Below are 22,502 nucleotides of genomic sequence, written 5' to 3' on the forward strand. Positions count from 1 at the left end.
TCTGTATTTGTCAGGCTCTGGCAGAGCCTCTCAGGAGACAACTATATCAAGTTCCTGTTAGCATGCACTTCTTGGCATCAGGGATAGTGACTGGGTTTGGTAGCAGCATATAGGCTGAATCCCCAGGTGGGGCAGTCTCTGGATAACCTTTTCTTTAGTCTCTGCTACATGCTTTGTCCTGTATTTTCTTTAGACAGGAGCAATTCTGGATTAAAAATGGGTGGCCCCATCCCCCACCTGGGGGCCTTGCCTTCCTCTGGAAGTGGGGGAGTAGCAGAAGTGACATTTTAGTTCCTAGTGGATGAGCACTGCTACGGGAGATACTAAGAGGCATTAAGATGGTTGCTCTTAAGACTTTGACAAAGGATTCTGTCAAAATTTCTTCCAAAAGACAGCATCTCTCTAGAGGTTGCTATGATCCTTAAAACACACTGATGAAGTGAGCCCTGGAGATGGATCAGTGGCTAAAGACACTTGATACCTAGCGTGACAGCTGAGTTAGAGTCCAGAGAACCAGAGGGTGGGAAGACAGAACCAACCTCTTCTGGTTGTCCTCTAAACTCCATGTGTACACTATAATGTGTGCAAACACACACACACACACACACACACATGCACATACACACATACACGAACACACACAAAAACACACACATGCACATACACACATACACGAACACACACAAAAACACACACATGCACACACACATACACACACACACACACACAACGAAACCCCAAACCTGACATTCATCTATGTGCATAAGAGAAGGAACTAAGATGATGTTATTCCATGCAATGAGCCAGAGGTGTAGAAGTCTACTCTTTATAAGCATAGGAGTAAAATATCTTAGCATCGTGGGTGTGGATTGGCCTGTATCCCTTCAAATATGCCTCTGTGTATTGTGATGGATTCCCCTAGAATCTATAGATTATCTTACTCAGAAAGAGAACGTGCTCTTCTCTCTGAGATGAAGAAGAGGCCATAGTGAGTCGGGATAGACCTCAAGGTCATGACCCGTGTACTTGTCACAAGGGGGAAGTTTGGTTCCAGATACAGACCAGCCAGAAGAAGACGACCTGTGATGCTGGGGGCAGAGGCTGCAGTGAATTGTCCACAAGCAATGGATTCATACATAGCAGGCAGGTCCAGAGATGGGGCATGATGTGGAAGACCTTGCCGGTGTCCTCAGAGCAGGGGCCACCCTTCTCACACCCTGCCCTTGCACTCCTGTCCTCTGCAACTGTGTCATGAGCAGGCCCTGTGTTGCAGTTCAATGTTACAGCAGCGTGACAATTTAAAATTAAATTTTAAAGGAAGGAGAGTTTCTGTATGAGTTCCTTAGGTGTTGAGGAGGACAGCACACTGTTACCTTTCTGTAATCTCTTTCTCTCCTTTCTCACATGCATGCTATGTTGTAATACAATTCGTCAATCCTTATTTATTTAAAAGTAGTCAAAACATCGTCCCAGAGTTTGTAATCTCCGTGTGAGTTTCTTAATTTAAATTGCCAGAGCCTAGAGCATCACTAGGTGCCCCAACATTTCACCTTTTCTTAGTTCATAACCTATCTGCGAGTTACTTTCCCCTCACTATTTGGACAAAAGATTTTTGAGGTTCTCTTAAAATATCGTAGAGGAAGTTTGAATCTAAAAATACAATCAAACTTTCAACACTTGAGTATTTTAATTTTATTATTATCTTATAAAAATTGTCTCTGGAGTTTGATCAGATAATCGCCAATTGTAGAAAGAGCCAAAATATGAAGGGAGAAATGAGAAACTGAATTCAGTGCTTAATTTGAAATGGTGTTCGTAGGTCCAACCCAGACCGCTCTTTTCCTTAGTGGCATTAAATCTTTGCTGAGACCTCCCATGGAGCTGCACCTGTGAATGCATGACACGGGCTCTTGCTGACTTTCCACATACAGGTGTTTGTATTCTTCACCTAGGAAGATGGATTTTAATTCTGAGGTAACTAACAGCTCACTAAAGACAATCAAGACTGTGTTGAGAAACACACACCTAGCTGGAGGTGCTGGTGGTCTTGAATTAATGCAACTTAATCATTGTACTGACCAGAACAAATTTGGAATTAGCCTCCCATTCATGGGCCACTAAAGTAAAGTAAACAAGTTAAACTTCGGAGTGCCTCAAAATATTGGAGCAAAAACTGGGCTCATTCTAAGTTCTAGCTTTTTGATGTCTAGGAGGATGTAATGTTTTGAAATGAATCAGGAGAGGTTTTTGCTTTGTCGTTTTATTCTGTGTTTTGCTTTTTGTTTGCTTTTGCTGTTGCATTGTCTTTTTATTTTTTCATAAATACTCATTTTAGAGGATGGCGGGTGATGACTGCTATCTATCTGAGATACCGAAACTTGGTCAGTCTAATCACAGAACTTGGTGCTTGGCCAAGTTGTCGGCAAGCAAGAAAAGAAGTGTGGTTCCGAATTCTTCAACACGCAAACGTTTTCTTTTCCTCCCCGTCTCCTTCACTCTCTGAAGTTCCAGACGAGGAATTGCCCTTAGCAGCAGCTCAAAGCCTGAGGTCAAAGAAAAGACAAAACCTAACAAGGAAATTGATCCTGGGGCACCTATGGAATGCTATAATCAGACCTATATTCTAGACACCAGCGTCCTCAGCAAATCGCCTCTGAAATGTAAAAATTTAATTTGTCAACATGTTTACATCATATCTTCCATCACTGTCGAGGCGGTGGCACGGTGCGGGGACATGGGGCCGGAGACGCCAGGCACACTGAAATGAGCCGACGTGGACTGATTAGAGTTCACGCTGGGCAGAATTGTCTGGGACAGCTCTGCACTCAGATTATTAACTCTGATACCAGATACTCTATCTCTTCACTGGGATTAGCATGAAAATTTTGATATGGATCGATAAGCAATCTCTCCTTTATAAAGAATCTCTGCAAGCTTCATTAATCTGTGTGTATGTTTATGTCAAGGAATTAAGACATCTTGATTACTGCTGCTTCTCCCCTTTTTAGTTCTTTGCGAGGAAAATCTCATATAAATTTATTAAATAAAAGGCTGGGCTGCTTACCTCAAAGAAAATTGCCTCGTTTCTTCTTCAGCCTCTTGGACGCAACTGCTTGTCCCCAGTGGGGGATGTGGGAGGGAAAGGGGCTACTTTTTTTTTTTTTTTTGCAAACCCACAGGAAAACAAGGATAGTTTGAAACCTATGTTTAAAATACAATTTCAAAACTATATGGTCAACTTTGCCATAAGCGCAAAGGTGCAGATTTCCACCATCTTGAATATTATCTTATCGTGATGAATCCAGTCATTTTAATTGGGGTCCCAGTTTTGTTATGTAAATTCACTTGTATCCTTATGGGATACAGGCATAGACCTCCACTGCCCTCCATACTTTTAAAAGCCGGCTGGTGGCAATGCCCATTGAGGATGCTGTCATCACCACTGGAAGCTGAATCGAGAATATGCTATACAGGAAGAACCACACTCCTCCGTGAATGATTGGTCAGCTCTCAAGGGAGTTCTGAACCTTAAGGAGTTCTAATTCATCATCTGAAAAACGCATGGACTTCCACACACCTTGCTGATTGCTGAGAAGAGTATCAAGGATCTGTTCCTTCCTTCCTTTAAGGAGGACAAGGGACAGAGCCAGAAAGAGCGGTGAAAACACCCCCAAGTCTCTCCACGTACTAGACAACAGCTCAGATCATTGCTGGAGAGACTCCACACTACAGTCACAACACAGCTGCTAGAGAAGGGATGGTCCAGTTTGGACATCTCAATAGGTGAACAGTGTTATTTGAATGATCACAGGAGAGCCTACGCTATGTTTTAGTGTTGGGAAAAATACTGATAAGTATAAGTGTGTTGTAATTTTCTACTGAGAGGCTGTAATGTGTCTGCTTTGATTATAAAGGAGGTCAAATAAGTCTAAGTATACATGAAAATGTCATAGGGAAAAATGATGCTCTGTAAGATACTTGATAAAATAAAAGTCTGAGCGTCAAGGTCAGTAGGCAGAATGCCTGCATAGTGTGCTTGGCACCCTGGGGTCCATCCTTAGCACCACGCAAAATCAGGAGTGGAAGTCTGGAGTCCCAGTACTTGGAGGGTGGTAGCTGGAAGGTTCAAAGTTTAAAGATGTCCTTTATACATAGTAAGTTCAAGGCCAGCTTCAACTACCCTAGGTCCTGTCTCATCTGCTGAGAATAAAAAAGAAATAATATATTTATACATAAAGATGAAGCATATACCCCTACCTTCTCGTTACAGGCAGAAGGAAGCTGGATGTGCTTTTGTTTAACAACCTTGTGTCTTATCCTTCAGAGCCTCAGTCATCTTAGCACCTACAGAACTGCATACCACAACTAACTCCAGCCATCACCTAGCTCATTTGAAACCAACATCAAAGACAGTACCATAGAAATACGGAGAGTTCTAGAATTCACTGCTGCAAAGGGGATAGGGATACAGCTGAGAAAGAGCCTCATGTTGAAAGTAGACAAAGACCTCTCACTCAGATGCTAGGACAAAACTATTTGCTGTGGTGTTGAGGTAGTTTGGCTTTCTTCTCTCTGATCCCATTAAAGCTCCTCAGTGAGAGAAACTTGCTGGATGTACAAAGCTACAGTAACAGGGAAGCCACACTGGGTACCACTGAGGCCACAGCAAATGTTTTCCACAGTCTTTCATTGAGCGTCTTCGCTCGATGTGAGACCACATCGGTAATGACCACATATATACTACCTGCTTTTCAACAGCAGAAATGTTGGCTAATTCCGAGGGCTTGTATTACTTCTGGGATCCTTCTCAAACAAGATGATGGTGTGGCGGCACCACCCAGATTAGGTCAGGCTATAGCAAACGGCGTTCTTCCATCAGGACCAGGGAGAAGGGTGGAAAGTTTCCTTATGCAGGCGTCAGCTCTTCTCTGGGTCTCCTGCAGTGACCTGCTTTGGATTTGAGTGTAGCCAGGACACAGCAAACAACACAAGGTATGTAGGTCTTCAACTAAACAGAAAGACTCTCTGGTGTCCAATGGCATCGTCTGTTTTCCACATTGTTCAGCATCTTGAAGGAAAGTAATAGATTTCACTCAGGCTACTGAAACAGAGAATGTGTGGACACCTTTGGGAACATGCTGATCTTCAGGGGATGGACAGCCAATGGGAATTACTTAAGAGCATAGCATAGAACGGTCCTCTCACAGAAAACATCATGGTTAGAGAGACATGGTTAGAGCTAAGGAGCACTGGCTGCTGGGGTTCAATTCCCAGTCCCCAGATGGTAGCTCACAGCCAACTGTAATCTCAGTTCCAAGGGATCCAGGGTCACCCCAGACATCGTGTGTGTGTATGTGTGTGTCCACGTGTATGTGTATGTGTGGGGTGTATGGGGTGTATGGTGTGTGTGTGTGTGTGTGTGTGTGTGTGTGGTGTATATGAGTGTGTATGTCTGTATATGTCTGTATATGTGTATATGCATGGGGTGTGTAGGGTGGATGTGGATGTGTGTATGTGTATGTGGTGTGTGTGTATGTGTATGTGGTGTGTGTATGAGTGTATGTGTGTATCTGTATATGTGTGTATGTGTGGAGTATGTGGTGTATGTGTATGTGTGTGTATGCATGTGTGGTGTGTGTGTGTATCTTTGTGTGTATCTGTGTGTGTGTATCTCTGTGTGTGTGTGTGTTTGTGTGCATGTGTGTTTGTTACACAGATATATATCAAGGAATGCATTAATACCCATAAAATAATTTTTTTCTCTCAAAACTCTCTCAAAATTATTTTTACACAATGTATTTTAATCACACTCTTTCTCCTCTCCAAACCCTAAAAAGCATGGCAGCAGCCTAAGCTTCCACTCCTCCAGCATTCTTCTCTACACTTGTTTTTGACAGAAAAGCAGGTATTTCATCTGGCTTCGGCAATGAACTCCTCTTTCTGCCCATTGTGGCTTTCATTATCAGGAGAACGTACAGACTTACTCTTTTACACAGTCTGCACACACTGACCAGCAGGCTCCCTCCTGAGAGCTCTGGCTGTGCTGTGAACCCCCGGTGGCCCAGAGAGCTGTACTGCCCCGCCCACACTCCCCGACATTTAAGAGTTTAGTTCTCCAAAGCCCATAGCGTGACCTCTACAGATGTGTGGCTTCCTTCTAGGTTCACATCTCAGAGAAACTTCTGATTGGTCTAAAAGCTTTTAATTTTGTGTTTTCTCGTGTTTGATGAGATGCTCAAATGAAGGGCCTGTTCTCACACTGCGTGGTGAGTTCCAGACACAGACGTTTCTAGGGAAGAATGTCCCATGAACGTAATGGGTGGCAGTGTCTCTTCTGTAATGAGAAGATCTATGTTGCTAACCAGAACTCAATGCCACTACTGTGGAATTGACACACTTGGTGACGACTCCTACCCATACAGTCTCCAATGTGAGCATGGTCCGTGGATGTCAAGGTTACCTTGTTCACTTCATTTGACAAGCTGTAAAATGAAGAAGTATCTGGTACAGTCCCTCATGAGTCTTCCCATGATCCTTTGAGCCACAGAGTTCACTAGTAGCCTGGGAAGTAGCCAGTAGCTCCTGAGGGGCACAGCATCTTTCTTGGATCTATGCAGGCTAGTATGGGGCAGATAACTAGCGTCAGCTCTGGAGTTGGACCCAACAGCTAAGGAGAATCTTAGCATTGCTTACAACTTTCTCCTGCTCTGTAGAAAGAGTCTATTTATATAAAAATTATATGACTGGATATTCTACTTGAAGGTAAGGAAGGTTTATTCATATCCAAACAGATGATGCAAGAGAGAGAAGGTTGGAGAGAGCTGTGCTTTGAAGGCAGAAGGACAAGGGACCTTGTTGACAAGAGGTGCTGAGGGTGGGGCTTGCAGGCAGGGCGTGCATGTTGAATGGGGATGTTTGGGGGTAAAGAACTATGAGGATGTCACTGAAGCCTGGCAATGCCAGCATCATTCCTGTCTGGATGTCAAGGAAAAACTGGCTTGCCTTGATCTTTGGCTGAAAAGGTTTTATGCATTAGGGAAGTTTGTGGTTGCACGCAAATTCATGGTTTATGTCAGAGAGAGTCAGTGTGGGTGACAATATCTACTCCACATTTCAAAAAGATGAAGAATGTTTTACTGTTTTGTGTGTGCGTTTTATTTTTATTTTGTTTTTTTATGGCACAAAGAAATATGTGTTTGAAAAGCAAGACTATGCTAATATATGCATGTGTGTATATGTGTATGTATACAGTGTGTGTATATGTGTATGTATACAGTGTGTGTGTTTGTGAGTGTGTGTGTGTTTGTGTGTGTGTGGGTGGGTGGGTGAAGTCCTTCCATGGTACCTCATATGAAGAATTATTATGTTGTTACGTATCACTTAAAATTGAAATATACAGTAAGAAGAACTAGGAAATTAAATATAAATTGTGATACATGTTCCAGGCATTAAAATTAGTACGTGAATCTGGAAAAATGAAACTAAAGATTATTTTTTTTCGGACCTCTGGACTTATGATTCAGAATCTTAAGATAGCTAACTCCCCCCACACAGAAGATAGAAGTAGGGATGTTTTCATGTCAGGCAGAGAGCTCACAGACTCAGTGAGGCTGCAGGAAAGATCTTGTTGGTATTCATGATGTTTAAAAGCAAATGATACATCGCTAAGCACAGCCTGCCAAGTCTCAGCTCACGTTTTGAGAGCTCTTGCTTTGTAATTTATCACAAGTGACTCATGAAAGTGCATTACCAAATCAGAGAGATGTGTATGTTTGATTTAGGCTTTTCCTGGCGAGGAGCAATTTGTAGCTAAGGATCACAAAAGGCAAGCCAGCGTCATGCTAGCCCAACTTCCCCGGGAATGTCGGTGGGAACCTGGTAATTTTGACAATAAACTTAACATCTCGAAAGCTTTCAAATCACTCAGCTGTTTAAACCAGGCTTTCAAATTATGAAATTGGGATCATAATGTTGTATTGGCTGGTGAGTGAAGGATCTCCTTTTTTATTTTTTTTTCATTGCAAGCTGTTTAATCTGGTTTGAAAAGAAAGGAGCTGTTATTTTCATTGCAATCTATAGTGTTTTTCATTTTGCCCTGCTTCTCAAATTATTAGTTTAATACAAGAAAACATTAAAACATTAGAGTGCTTCTAATTCCCCAAACCTGGGGTCTCATGGGGATAGATAACAGAAGGCAATCTTATTACTTAGCTGTCTGTTCATATTCAAAGTCTACACAGCCATACTGTGTACACATGTGGGCTGGAGGGACTGCATCATGCTGTAAGGATGGTCGATGCAACTGCTTTCTATGTACCCTCTATCTTTGCAGGTATTTTGAGGCAAAGCATCTCACTTGAACTCAGAGCTCACCTACTCAGGTCCTGTAGCTAGCTAGCTTGGCCTGAGGATCTCCTGTCTTGGATGGTTATGCACTGGGATCGCATGTGTGTTCAGCCATATCCAGCTCACATTTATATGAGTGCTGGGCATCAAACTCAGGTCCTTGTACTTGTGTCAAAAGCCCTTTGATCCACAGAGCCCCCTCTGCAGTCTTTAGTTTCCACAGGAGGAAGCACCAAATGGTTCCTGTACACACAGGGGTTGAGTTTGGAGAGGGAGGATACAGGATTTCTGTATATGGTTGAGAGCTAACTGTAGGCAAAACAGGGTGTTGTAGCCATGAGGGACTTCACGTAAGAGTGTAGATCAACACTTGGTGTTGAGAGGACGAAGCCCTTTCTGTGATGATTTTGATTGGCACCACAGAAGCAGATGGGCCTCCTTTGTCAACCTCCGAGGGACAGGTCTCCACTACCACGGTCAGCGAGTGCTAAAGCCAACACCAGCTATTAATTCTCTCTGCATGGGCCTGAGCCACTGACCTATTTCTATTTTGGAAAAAAAAAAGTCCAAGGAGGGAGGAATGGGTCATAATAAAATAACTTGGAGCTCAAGTAGTACATGTGTGCAACCCACTGACTCCAGGCAGTAACAAAATGAACCTTTTCTACACAGGCCTGCCCATCTCCCATGATTCTAACAGAGTGTTTTAAAGACCAGAGGGTACAATGTCTGAGAAACACAAAAACACTTACAGCTTTTGTAACAGAGAATATCCTAGTTTTGACTCTTCTGCAGCTCAATATTACATTTCTAGAGATGAAACCCAACAGGAGGTGCCTGAGAGAATTCTCTCTCCACACACACCCCCAGTCACAGTAGGCTTCATGTGCACTGCTTTTTTTATGGAAGAGCCGCATCACGGTGAAACACTTCTGAAGTCATTTTAAGCAACAATTAAGGATTCAAACCTGATTTAGAATTCAATCCCATGTAGTGTTCTCGATGCAAATGGCACAAACAGGGTGAGAATCCAACGCACAGACAGCGTCCACCGCGGGCTAGACAGCAATGGAACCATAAACGGCTGCACACTGGCTTATTTCTCTGCCTGCAAGCAGCCTCGTTTCTTCTGACACCGAGATCCCTCCTGTTTACAGACTGCTCAGAATCTCCAATGTGTGCACAGCAAAATCAAGGAAGCATTCCGAGTGTCTTAGCATTTTCCTGAAATAAAAGGGGGTGCAACCTCCCTGTAAAGAAATAACACGCCTCTCACTTGTTGTTTATTTGAGTTTGTGGAGAAGTTACGAGATCATTCTCTGAAGAAATCTTAGCCACCCCTGGAATCATTGAAAGTTTAATCCTGTCTATCAGTTTATAAATATGTATTGTTATAAATATACATTTATGAACTGGAAGAGCTTGAAGGGGCTCGAGACCCCAAAAGTACAACAATGCCAAGCAACCAGAGCTTCCAGGGACTAAGCCACTACCTAAAGACTATACATGGACTGACCCTGGACTCTGACCCCATAGGTAGCAATGAATATCCTAGTAAGAGCACCAGTGGAAGGGGAAGCCCTGGGTCCTGCTAAGACTGAACCCCCAGTGAACTAGACTGTTGGGGGGAGGGCGGCAATGGGGGGAGGGTGGGGAGGGGAGCACCCATAAAGAAGGGGAGGGGGAGGGATTAGGGGGATGTTTGCCTGGAAACCGGGAAAGGGAATAACACTCGAAATGTATATAAGAAATACTCAAGTTAATAAAAAAATAATAAATAAATAAATAAATAAATAAATAAATAAATAAATAAATATACATTTATACTTCCTCAGAGCCGTACACCTTGGCTGCATGAGCTTGTCAGTTTATAAAATACTCCATCCATAGAGTACACATGGATGGACCCATGGCTCCAGCTGTGTATGTAGCAGAGGGTGGCCTTGTCGGGCACCAATGGGAGAAGAAGTCCTTGGTCCTGTGAAGGTTCGAGCTCCTGTGTAGGGGAATGTCAGGGCGTGGAGTCAGGAGGGAGTGGGTGGGGGGGCACCCTCATAGAAGCAGGGGGAGAAGGGATGGGACTAATGGACTTATGGTCGGGAAACTGGGAAAGGGGATAGCATTTGAAATGTGAATAAAAATAAAATATCCAGGGGCTGGAGAGATGGCTCAGTGGTTAAAAACACTGACTCTTCTTTCAGAGGTCCTGAGTTCAATTCCTAACAACCACATGGTGGCTCACAACTATCTGTAATGGGATCCAGTGCCCTCTTCTGGTGTGTCTGAAGACAGCAACAGTGTACTCACATAAGATAAATTAAAAAAAAAAATGTTTAAAAGAATCCATTAAAAAAAAGATTTGTACAACCATTGGGGGGGGGATACTCTTCAACAGTAAACTCCTCTTAATTTACTCCTTTGCAGCGCAGTTTTTCTGTATTAAGACATGTTTTTTAAAGGCCACATTTGGCCTTAAGAGATGGCTCAGCAGGTGCAGGATTCGGCTGCACAAGCCTGGCGATTTAAATTTAATTTCTGGATTCACATAGAGGTGGAAGAGTGTAACTCTAGTAATCATCCTCTGACCTGTTCTTGCACTCCGATGATCGCACACCTCCGAGCGCAATCACACGCCCGCTCTCCACAACAATAAACAGAGAAAACGAACAGTGCCTCGATGATCACCGCAGACTATGGCTGCTAAGTGTCTCATGACACAGGGCCCGTCCCACAATGACTGCGAGCGTTCTCCTTGTTCCTGGCCTTGTGGCTACTTTCTTTTCCTTGGAGGAACCAAAGTGTCTTTGGGTCATGGGACTCTCCCTCCTCTGTCTTTTTTTTTTTTCCTTCTGATTTTCAGTGCTAGGACATTCAAAGTCAAGTTCACAACTTATCCCTGAGATGTGTTCAGATGCTGGGTATAGCCACCTTCCTCTCTGCTCATTTCACCTCTCTCTCTCTCTCTCTCTCTCTCTCCCTCCCTCCCTTCCTCCCTCTCTCCCTCTCTCCCTTTTTTTCTCTTGCACCTCAATTCTTACACACTTTTATACTCTTATATTTTTCATATTTATATGTTGCCTAAAACATTTTAGCCAATGAGAGATCAGAACAAAGACAAAAGTCCACAGTAGGGACCAACACTGTTCTCTGTAAATGAGTCTCCACTGGGACACTTTGGGAGAGACATTTGCTGGCTTGAAAACTTCAGTTTGGAGTGTGGCACTGGGAGACGAACTGATATCCTAATAGGAAGTCCCAGCTCTTCAATACAGCGATACAAAGGCAACATAGAGAAGGTGTTTTTGTTACCGTTCTAGTGCTGGGAAGAGACTCCATGACACAAACTTTCAGAGGAGAACATTTAGGCAGGGGCTTGCTCACAGCTTCAGAGGGTGGGTCTGTCATGCCTCAGAACATGGCAGCAGCAGGGAGGCACGGTGCTGGGGCAGTAGTTGAGTGCTTGCATGTGGAGACAACTATGAGGCAGAGAGAAAAGAGAGGAGACAACCTGGGGTTCTTAAACCGCACAGCCCACACCTAGTGATACATCTCTTCCAACAAAGTCAGAGGCCTCATCCTCCCTAAACTGTTCCACGAACTTTGGGGTTGAAGATTCAAATATATTAGCCTATGGGGCATTCTCATGCAAACTACCACATCTGACCCTGAGCCCTGGGGGTGGGCGGACGCTCCACAGAGCACATTTAAGATGTCTGCATCCAAGTTATTCACTCTTCCGGAGGTTATGGTTGGAGTAGTAGTGGATTTCTACAGTCCTCTGCACAGAAGGAGTGAAGTCCCCAGCAGTGATCTCCACTGCCCTCAGAAACTCCACAGTGATCAAAGAAACCACAGAACTGAGGACTGAGTCTATCTTACCAAGGTTGATAATATGATTAGATATTATCCATCTGGAGGTGATGGTAGCACAAGGGGTGGTGATCATTGTACAGCTGACATTGTACATTGTACAGGTGACATTGTACTGAGACTCCCCAAGGGAGGTGTGTCACCAGTCCAAAGCACTGGGGACTTCAAGTGGAGTGTATTGAAGTAGATTTTTAGGGCTTTTTCCTTTGTTACATCATCTCTGTACGCATTTTACAAAGCTCTTCCATACCTCTATGGAGTGTCTTTTTTTCTTTTTAACTAAATTAACATGGCTCAAATGACATGTTCTCCTATGGAAGTCTCAGACACGAGATTTCTTATTATACACGGTCCAACCAGTGTGACCTCACATGAGTGTAGAAGAAAGCTACCGGCGTGGTGAGAGCGTGTGAGCAACTGACAGCACTAAGTCGTAAGTGAGAGAGAGCAGCCCTGGCGCTCTTGACTGGGTTGTGGTTGTGGTGACGGCTCACCGTCATCTCGTCAGATTGACCATGACTGGTTAAAGTCTTGTGAAGACTAAATCTCACGGGGAACCTGTCCGCTGGGTTACCAGCCTTGGAGGGCTCCGGGGCTTTTTAAGAGCAAGCAACTGCTGTATCTGCAGAAGTTGCAGCCCCAACTGTGGTGCCCGTTGCCATCGCTGTGGAGCTCATCTGTCCTACAGCATGGTGAGTGGGTCTCCTAATGCTTCTATGGGAATATTGAAAAAAAAACTTTGCCAGGCCCCAAGCTTGACAGAATTGCAACCTCTGTTGTGGTTTACAGTCAAACTATTTAGACACTTATCAAAAACTTCCTGCTGATCTGAATTTAAAAAGTGGTTAAGTCTTAATACCAATAGATGTTTCCCCCTCAAATCATACTACCCCACCATACCACAAGGATACATGATCCACTGTGTTCATAGCCGGGTTATTTGTAAGGGTCAAGAACTAGAAACAACCCAGATGTGTCACAATAGAAAAATGGCTGCAGAAAATGTGGTTCATTTACACAACAGAATACTATTCAGCTATTAAAAATGGGGACACCATGAATTTTGCAGGCAAATAGATAGAACTAGAAAATATCATCCTGGATGAGGTAACTCAGACCCAAAAGGACATGCATGGTATGTACTCACTGATTGGAGATTATCCAAAAAGTACAGAATACCTAGGCTATAACCCACACAGACTGAAGAAGTGTAACAAGCAGAAAGGCCCAAATGAGGAGGCTCCAATCCCACTTAGAAGGGGGAAAAATAATCATGGGAGGCAGAGGGAGGGAAGGACCTGGGTGGGAGGGGGGGGAAGGGGAACAGGATCAGGTGGGGGGGGGGCAGAGGGAAGCTCAGAGGGTCAGGAGAATGAATGGAAATAAGCAAGTGGGGGAATCCTCTAGAAAGTACCAGAGACTCGGGAGGTGAGAGACTCTAAGGACTCAATGGGTGTGACCTTAGTCAAAATGCCTAATATTGGGAAGAGGAAACTTATAAAGAGTCTACTTCCAATAGATAAACAGGGCCTCAAGTGGAAGGACTAGGTTACCAACTCACAATGAAAATTACTCATCCAGAATTGTTCTTGTCTAAAAGAACTTCAGGGACAAATATGGGGAAGAGACTAAAGGAAAGGCGGCCCAGTGACCAGCTCAACTTGGGATCCATCTTAAAAGGTGTGCCCCAAGGCCTGACACTATTGCTGATGCTATGCTGTGCTTACAGATGGGAGCCTGGCTGGCTGTCCTCTGAGAGGCCCTACCAGCAGCTGACCGAGACAGATGCAGATTCTTACACCTGACCACTGTAATGAAGTTGGAAACCCCTATGGTTGAATTTGGGGAAGGATTGAAGCTGAAGGGGAGGGCAACCCCATAGGAAGACCAGAAGTCTCAACTAACCTAGATCCAGGGAGCTCCCAGAGACAGAGCCACCCACCAGGAGCATACACATTTGTAGCAGAGGTCTGCCTGGTCTGCCTGGCCTCAGTAGAAGATGCACTTAATCCTTAAGAGACTTGAGGTCCCAGGGAAAGGGCAGCCATGATGGCGTGAGGAGGAAGAGGAACGGGATGAAGAACTGTGGCAAGGGGGACCGGGAGGAGGGGCAAGAACCAGAATGTAAATAAATAAAATACTTTTTAAAATTGGATGACCTGATAATTTTTTATCATGAAATTGATAAAGGAGATACGAATTAATGTATTCATGTCAGGTCAATCACATATTTGTGCTGTCTGCAAATGTGGGGTTATAGATTTGTAGAAGAAATAGTGTCCCCTGTATTGTGAAAACTTAGGAGACCTCGAATATCTAAATAAATAAGGCACTATACAAACAGACAGGCAGGCAGACAGACAGACAGATGACAGAGAGACAGACAGACAGACATCAGCTTAGAGGATGAGTGACTAGCACTGGGCAGGCAGGCTGATGGACTGTGGCATCTTATAACCTCATTATGGGCGGGGTCTCAGCAGATGAGCTCCTGAAAGAATGAGGAGGGAACCTACATACAGCACAGGGAACCTGCAACCAGTACATCACACGAGTGAATTGCAACCAGACAGCAATCAGAGCCAGGGTTGGCATTTGGGGTTCACATGTAGTGAGACTACTGGACACTTGGATCTATATGCCTCATGCTGAGAGGGTCAGGGGACTGGGAGGCTGGAGGGTGATGGGTGCCTCGTCAAGAGTCCAGTGAGCCTGGAAAGGTGAGGGAAATACCGTGTCAGCATTGCTTATAACTAATATAGGAAATACCTCCCTATCTTAGAAAAGTGACATAATATTTTCAAAGTGTATTCGATTATTCAACCTGAGTTTTATATTTTATTTTGGTTATATTTTATTTGGGATTATTAAAGATTTATATTCATTTAGGTTCTAAGTCTAGCCTTAAATGGATGAGCCATCCCTTCAGCCAGAATATTTTATTTTAGGATTGGGTTTAAATCTTACTGAGTTTCTTAAGATCATGTTAATATTTATTAAGCTCTTCCCACATGCTATGAAATAGAATGAAGTAGGCAACCTCGTTACCCATGCAGATGTGTGGCTGGTATTTCTGTTCGCCTCCATTTTGAATGACCATAGGAGTTCAGTCATTTCTAAAGACGATGCTGAGGAAATGGTTGGCAAGGCACAGATATGAGAGAACAGAGTGGGATACACTTATGATCCCACCACTAGGGAGTCATGGGGTAGATGGTTTAAGGTCATCCCTGGCTGCATACCAAGGCCAATACCAGCTTGAGACCCATTCTAAAGAACAGTTACACTATGTATCATATATATATATATATGTGATACATATATATATATATATATATATATACATGCATAGACATAGACAAATATGGGGATATAGATAAAGCTATAAATATAGATGAGAGAGATAGAGATCATATTGATAGATAAGAGAAAGGAAGAAAGGAAGGGAGGGAAGGAAGGAAGGAAGGAAAGAAAGAAAGAAAGAAAGAAAGAAAGAAAGAAAGCAAGCAAGCAAGCAAGAAAGAAAGAAAGAAAGAAAGAAAGAAAGAAAGAAAGAAAGGAGAAGAGACCCTACATTGGAGCACCAACAGTAACATCCTCACCTCCTCAAGCCATGACACAGCAATCAAAAAGAAGGAACCATGGATACATTGGACAGCTTTCGTGGATCTCATGACCAACGCTACTAGAGCAAAGCCTGTCTCTCACGATCATAGACTGTGCTATTTTGTTCATACAGTGCTCACAATTTCTAAGACTGTAGAGATAAGAATGGTTCGTTGAGGCCAGGGCTCAGGGACCTGATGGGGACAACGGTGGGTGATGGAGTATTTGCTTCACATTAGAATTGAGTGTTCCCCATCTGCAGAAGCAACCAAGGAACAACAGTCTTCTGTCTCGTTCTTCTGGAGTAGCTTAATAAAACATTTTCTTAAGTTGTTTTTAGCTCTAAAGAATAAATTAAAGGGAAAATATATATTTTAACTCTTCCTAACTGCTGAAGTTCAGTCTAATTTCTCCATCTAAGGAAGACTTAGTGCACTTGATTGTTTTCCTTAACAAAGTAAGTAAATTGTAAACTGAGAGGGGCTTGGAAAATGACAGAGATTAATGTCAAGATGAACTTTAAAACATATATTTGACCAGGGATATTACTCTATCCCCAGCACCTGTCACACTTTATAAATAGAAAACTGTCTTTGGTTGAATGCATTGTACGGACAGATACAATCCCAGCATACAATGCCCACTAGGCGTAAACAACTGGGACTGATGACACAGACTGTTTCCATCTAGACTTACCTCTGCAGGCAGCATTGTAACACAGACCAGAAGCTAGTTACAGGAGCTGCAGAAGATTCTGTGACGAAGTCAAGAGCATCTTGTCCTCAGAGTGAAGGGTTTATACCCATCCTTTTATGAGCGACAGCTTCTATCTTCTATCGTCTCTTGATTGAACTGACAGGTGAGTACTTCTGGTAGTTGGAAGCCATGACCAGCTCAGCAGAACTTACTATGTCGTTATCTCCCGGGACAGAGCAAATTCTCACTCTGGTTGTCATGAAGCAGGTCTGTCTCAAGACACTGGAGGTGATGTAGACTCTAGGGGAGCTATTGTTTGAAGTCCCAAGAAGGATCAGTCAGCCTTACTCAGAACCCACCTCCCATGTCCTGCTCCCAAACCTCCAAAGCTGAGTACGGAACTAATACATCACTAAGCCTTGCTTTGTTTGTGTTACAAATGGGCGCTCCATTGCTGATTCTGGAGTAGAACAGATCGGAAGCCGGCCTGTAATCAGACCTTAGCCTACATAGCTGGTAACCCCTGTAACCCCTGCTGTAGACCAGGCAGCCTCAATGTTGGGAAGCTGGAATGGGATTGATGGGGATACCATCTGAAAATAGAGTGTGCCCTAATTTGAACAGGAGTCTCACAGGTGACAACAAACAGATGTGTCTGTGGTGAGCCGAGATAGGCTCCTACCCACAGACTGCAGTCTCCATCACTTAGATACAGGAGTAGCCAGGGGTAGACAGGAAGGTGCAGGCAGAGGTGGGAGCTTTGCTTCTTCAAGTGCAGATGCTGAAGGTGGCCAGCAAAGCCATTAAGGAATCTCCCAAAGAGCTTCAGAAGATCATCCGAGTCAGCAAGCCTTGTCCTGCAGATGCCTTGGAGACTGTCCCAGACATGGCTTCACTTAGAGCTTCTGGACTACAAATCTGTGAGGAAATGAGTCCCTTTGTGCTCAGACTCAAGGCACAGAATCTGGATAGCAGACTTCAGCTATGACTTCCCTTCCTTTTCTTTCATGTCTTCCCCTTTCTTCTCCTCCCTTTCCCATGATCCTCCTTTCTTCCCCTTTCTGTTAATCTTTCTCTCCCTCCTCCTCTTCACACCTTCTCCTTCTCCTCTTCTTCCTTCTATTTCCCCTCCTCCTTTTCCTCCTCTTACCCTTCCCCCTCCTCACCTCTCTCCTCCTCTTCCTCCCTCTCCTTCTCCTACTCCTTCTCCTCCTCCCCCTTCTCCTTCTCCACATCTTCCTCCTCCTCACCCCATTCTCTTCCTCCTCCTTACTTTTTCTTTTTCTTCTTCTCCTCTTCTCCTTGTCCCTGGATCTTGGTTACTATGTCTTAAGTCAAAGGCATGGGACTTCTATAGACATAGCCTTCCCTAAATGACTTCATGCTACACTCCACAACTCCTACTCCCACATCGAAAAATGGCTCTTGGTGTGCTCATGTTACCCAGAGTCCTCTATTTCATTCTCTTTGCCTCCCCTCAGACAGGAGAGGTTGACAGTTCTTTGGATCAATGGCTTCTTGACCTGCTCACCATGTCATTGCTTCTGTGCTTTGCCTTAATCCCCAGGAAACCCACATTTGTCCAACTTTGGACTCAGAATTTTTCTGCACTGGGGTAAACTATGTAATAATTACAATACAAATTTCCAGCTTTTCAAACCTAGTAAACCTGGTCCCAGGCTGAGCAGCAAAGTCCTCATGTAGGCTGAAGGGAAGGGGGCCTGACAAATGTCTTAATCAGACCACACTCCTGCTGTTGCATTTAAACATGTGTGTGTGTGTGTGTGTATGTGTGTGAGTGTGTGTATGTGTGTGAGTGTGTGTGTATGTGTGTGAGTGTGTGTATGTGTGTGTATGTGAATGTGTGTGTGTATATGTGTATGTGTGTATGAGTGAGTATATGTGTATGTGTGTGAGTGTGTGTGTGTATGTGTGTGAGTGTGTGTGTATGTGTGTGAGTGTGTGTATGTGTGTATGTGTGTGAGTGTGTGTATGTGTGTGTGTATGTGAATGTGTGTGTATATGTGTATGTGTGTATGAGTGAGTATATGTGTATGTGTGTGAGTGTGTGTGTATGTGTGTGAGTGTGTGTATGTGTGTGTATGTGTGTGAGTGTGTGTGTGTGTGTGTGTGTGTGCGCGCGCGCATGTGCATGTGTCATTCTTTGCTTCCTTGCCTAGACTCTGCTCCTGCCCTTTACTCCCATGTAGAAATACATGCTTGCACTTCCTACTGACCAGATTATCTCTGGTTTAGTCCTAGCCAGTTCACCCTAGTGACCTGCACCCTCCTGAGACAAGCTTAAGGCTACAACCCACCTGATCTGATGGTTGTCTCCTTCAACTGAGGTAGATTTGGGGCCCTGGCAGAATTCTAATTTTGTCCCCCGCTGGATGAGATGTCATGTAGGGCAGAGCCAGTCAGAGCATCTAAAATTAGAACTGAGGTATCATTTTGCGAAGTGAGGCCCATCGGTGTAATTAAGGAAGTGGGTCACCATCCTGGCACTTCAGGGCTGACAGCAGGAGCCCAAGGTGTGAGATTTTCAGACATGAATTTAAAGTAAACACAACGGAAACACTAGGTGAAGTCTGCACCAAGCTCTTTAGAATTCGTTTTCTGTTTATTATGTTTTTGTTAATTTAATTGGTTTTGATAGGGCTTCCTGTAGCATAGGCTGGCCTTGAACTCAGTACATATCTGAGGATAACTTTGGTTCCTCCTGCTTCTATTGACTGCTGTGATTGCAGACATTCACCACCATTGCTGGCAACGGTGGGGATTGAACTCAGGGTGTCAAACATGCTAAGCAAAGGATTATTAACTCTATCCTAACGGCAGTGGGTCCGTCCTTGACACCTCCCTCTGTGAACCGTGGCAAACTCAACTGCTGTCCTTGCCACACTCCAAGTCCTGCTGGCCCTGCGCTTGGTGTCGCTGACAGAGCATGAAGAGCGCCCTGCTCAGAGGATCTCTCTGGGAGAAGGAACAGGGAAACCTGGAAACCAGCTGATATTACCTGAGTCCCTCCTTGACTGACCTCAGTACTTCCTCCCACAGAATGTGGCTTGTTAGGGTCTCCTCTCTCATCAGACTTGGAACCAATGTGCTCAAGCATTGGAGACATCCTCACAGCCTGGAACTGCTATCCACGGACTTCAGTTCATTATTCTTACAGAGTGCAGCAGTCTCTTGCCTATTCCCCAGTGAGGACACCACACAACTCAACACTCACAAGGACAGTTGAAAAAGCTGGGGAGACAGGCCTCTGGGTGATTTCAGGCAGCTACCAACGAGGGCAGGCGCATCTCTCTAAAACTTGTTACATCCTCCTGGTGGTCAGGTCTCCTTTCCATACCCCACGGAATACATGTACGATTCTGGAGTGTTGGAAGCCCAACATTTCACAAAAGAGACAGTGTAAATGGGGGAGCCTCCTTCCAGTGTCCTGCACTCATGCACAGGGGAAACCCTCTAAAATTTGAAATCAGAAGCATCCAATTGTGGTGTTTAATTCCGTACTAATTTTTTTGCAGTAACAATTTAAAAGTACTTTATGATAGATTTTTAAAAACGCCTCAATTATATATCACCCAATAGTCCTTAATTATAGACTATCACGTAATTACATAATTATGGACTTTTAGAGATTCATATTATTTACTCCGTAGTCCATAAAAGGGCTGTTCTGGACTGTCTTGCAATTGTGCAATTAGGGATGTCGGAAGCACAGTTCCTTTCACCAGTAGTTTGTGCTGACATAGCTTGCCATGTCACGACGACTCCAGGAATGTTCTGGATCCCATGTCATCACTACGCTGGGAGGGGGCACATAGACTCAGAACTGCCCTATAACACAGGAAGCCTCCATCCACCACCTAGGCCTGTGGGATGCTCATAGAATTGGATTCTGACACGGAGAAGAGGCAAGGGAGGTCACAGTTCAACATTATGGACACGTTGTAAAGGAATTAAATTTTATTTAAAAATCAGTACATCTGCAAGGAAACTTGCTTTGTTATTTTTTTTAATTGACATGTGGGTTGGAACAACATCAAATTTCAGTGTTTTGTGAACACTAGCAGAACTAAACCAGACTAATAGCATACTGTCTGTACTCCTAAAGGTAAACCCTGAAGGCCCCCATCCATGTAGTCAGAAAATCGAGAAGGCTTGTGTGATACACACTTCCTGAAGTTGAGAGTTGGAGACATGATAAGATGCCAGTGTGTCATTGTGTCATCTGTCACAAAGAGGACACTCAGCACAAAGCCAAGGCAAGCTCATCTTATACCATTTGTCTCATAGAGATTTTTCTCATGGGAGGGGTTGTCCTGAGAAACGGGGTACTTGTTTTACTCAACATTCAAGTTTGTAAAGAGCTCAGTGGACTCAGGTTGGGCAGCCGCCCCGAAGTAGTAGGCTAGTTTGTGTCCAGAAAGGAACTTGCATACCCTAAGGCCCAGGCTCACCTTCCTCATTGCCTTTTCTCAGTGGAGGTCTCCTGCCTGTACTGAGCCTCCTGCTCTGTCACCTGGCTAGGAGAACCTTGAGATGACAAGGCGTCCATCTGCGTCATCCCTGGACCTCACTGCACAGCGTCAGCCCGTCATCTCATAGACATTGGAGAGATGGTGAGAGTAGACAATCTGTAATTCTTGGGCTGGAGTGAGGATTCAGTGAGTGTCTTAGTCAGTGTTCTGTCGCTGTGACTAATGCCACAACCACCGCGACTTTTATAAAAGAAAGCAATTTCTTGAGGCTGGCTTACATTCAGAGATTTAATCCGTCATTGTCGTGGCAGGAAGCATGGTGGCATGTGGGCAGACATGATGCTGGAAGCATGGTGGGGTGTGGGCAGACATGACGCTGGGCCGGTGCTGAGAGCTCTACCTCTGGATTGGCAGGCAACAGGAAGAGAGAGAGAGAGAGAGAGAGAGAGAGAGAGAGAGAGAGAGAGAGAGAGAGAGAGAGAGAGAGAGAGAGAGAGAAAGAGAGAGAGAGAGAGAGAGAGAGAGAGAGAGACAACGGACCTGCCTTGAACATTTGAAACCCCCAAAGTCTACCCCCCAACGCTGACATACTTTCACCAATAAGGGCACAGAACTTAATAGTGCCACTAGCTGGTGACCAGGCATTCAAATCCATGAGCCTGTGGGGGGGTCATTAGTATTCAAACCACCACAGTGGGTAAGAGAACTTGATGCATGACCAAGAGGACGCATATTTTTGTTTCTAGTACCCGTGTAAACGGCCAGTGTTGTAGGAAGGAGACACTGGAGGACCTGGGCGGGGGGCGGGCTTGAGAGGGGTCTGGCTTGCCAGCTGATCTAATTAACTGCTAAGCTCTGGGTTCAATGAGACTTTGTCCCAAAAGATAATGTGTGCCACAACGCGGGGTAGGGGGGTACCCAATGTCAGCCTCTAGACTTTGTATCTACATAGAGACAAGGTGCATACACACGCGCCCCCACACACACCCATGCACCCAAGCACCCACATGCACTCACGCACTCACGCACCCACGTACGCACACGCCCACACACCCACACGCACTCACGGTCCCAAACACCCAGTGCGCATGCGCACATGCACCACGCATGCACAAAGGAAATCCATGTGATTTCTCTGTCCTTTTGCTATGACCTCAGACCTTCATCCAGGAAGGTGTGTCTATCCCCGGAAGAGACTTTTCTCTTGAAGTCAATAGGGTGTAACCATTTTAACATAAGAAACGCCAAGCTTCTTCCCACCTTCTCATTGACCTCACATCCAGCATCTCAGGACAAACCCCGCCCCCTCCCAACACTGTTAGAGAGCCATTTCGATTCTGAAATATCACGTGGAAGACAAAAAGCAAAATAATCATAATCATAATCATCATAATAAAAACATAAAATCTCATTTTTGAATTTTTCCAGGGAACCATTTGCTGAAACAGTGTGACCCTCACGCAAATCCAGTCCCTAACCGTGGGGCTCCGT

The 22,502-nt window shown here is 44.4% G+C and overlaps 1 long non-coding RNA gene across 1 annotated transcript; it reads right to left on the reverse strand.

Moving 5' to 3' along the window:
- Nucleotides 1–1,671: 1,671 nt before the first annotated feature.
- LOC147999893 (uncharacterized) lies at nt 1,672–18,866 on the reverse strand. Its single transcript, XR_015643150.1, has 3 exons — nt 18,837–18,866; nt 16,519–17,436; nt 1,672–5,068 (listed from the first exon to the last, which is right to left on the reverse strand). It is a non-coding gene; the product is annotated as an uncharacterized LOC147999893 (long non-coding RNA).
- Between the last annotated feature and the right edge of the window lie 3,636 nt (nt 18,867–22,502).

Source organism: Rattus norvegicus, chromosome 18 (genome assembly GCF_021556685.1).
Source record: "Rattus norvegicus strain SHRSP/BbbUtx chromosome 18, alternate assembly SHRSP_T2T, whole genome shotgun sequence".
NCBI classification, from domain to species: domain Eukaryota; kingdom Metazoa; phylum Chordata; class Mammalia; order Rodentia; family Muridae; genus Rattus; species Rattus norvegicus.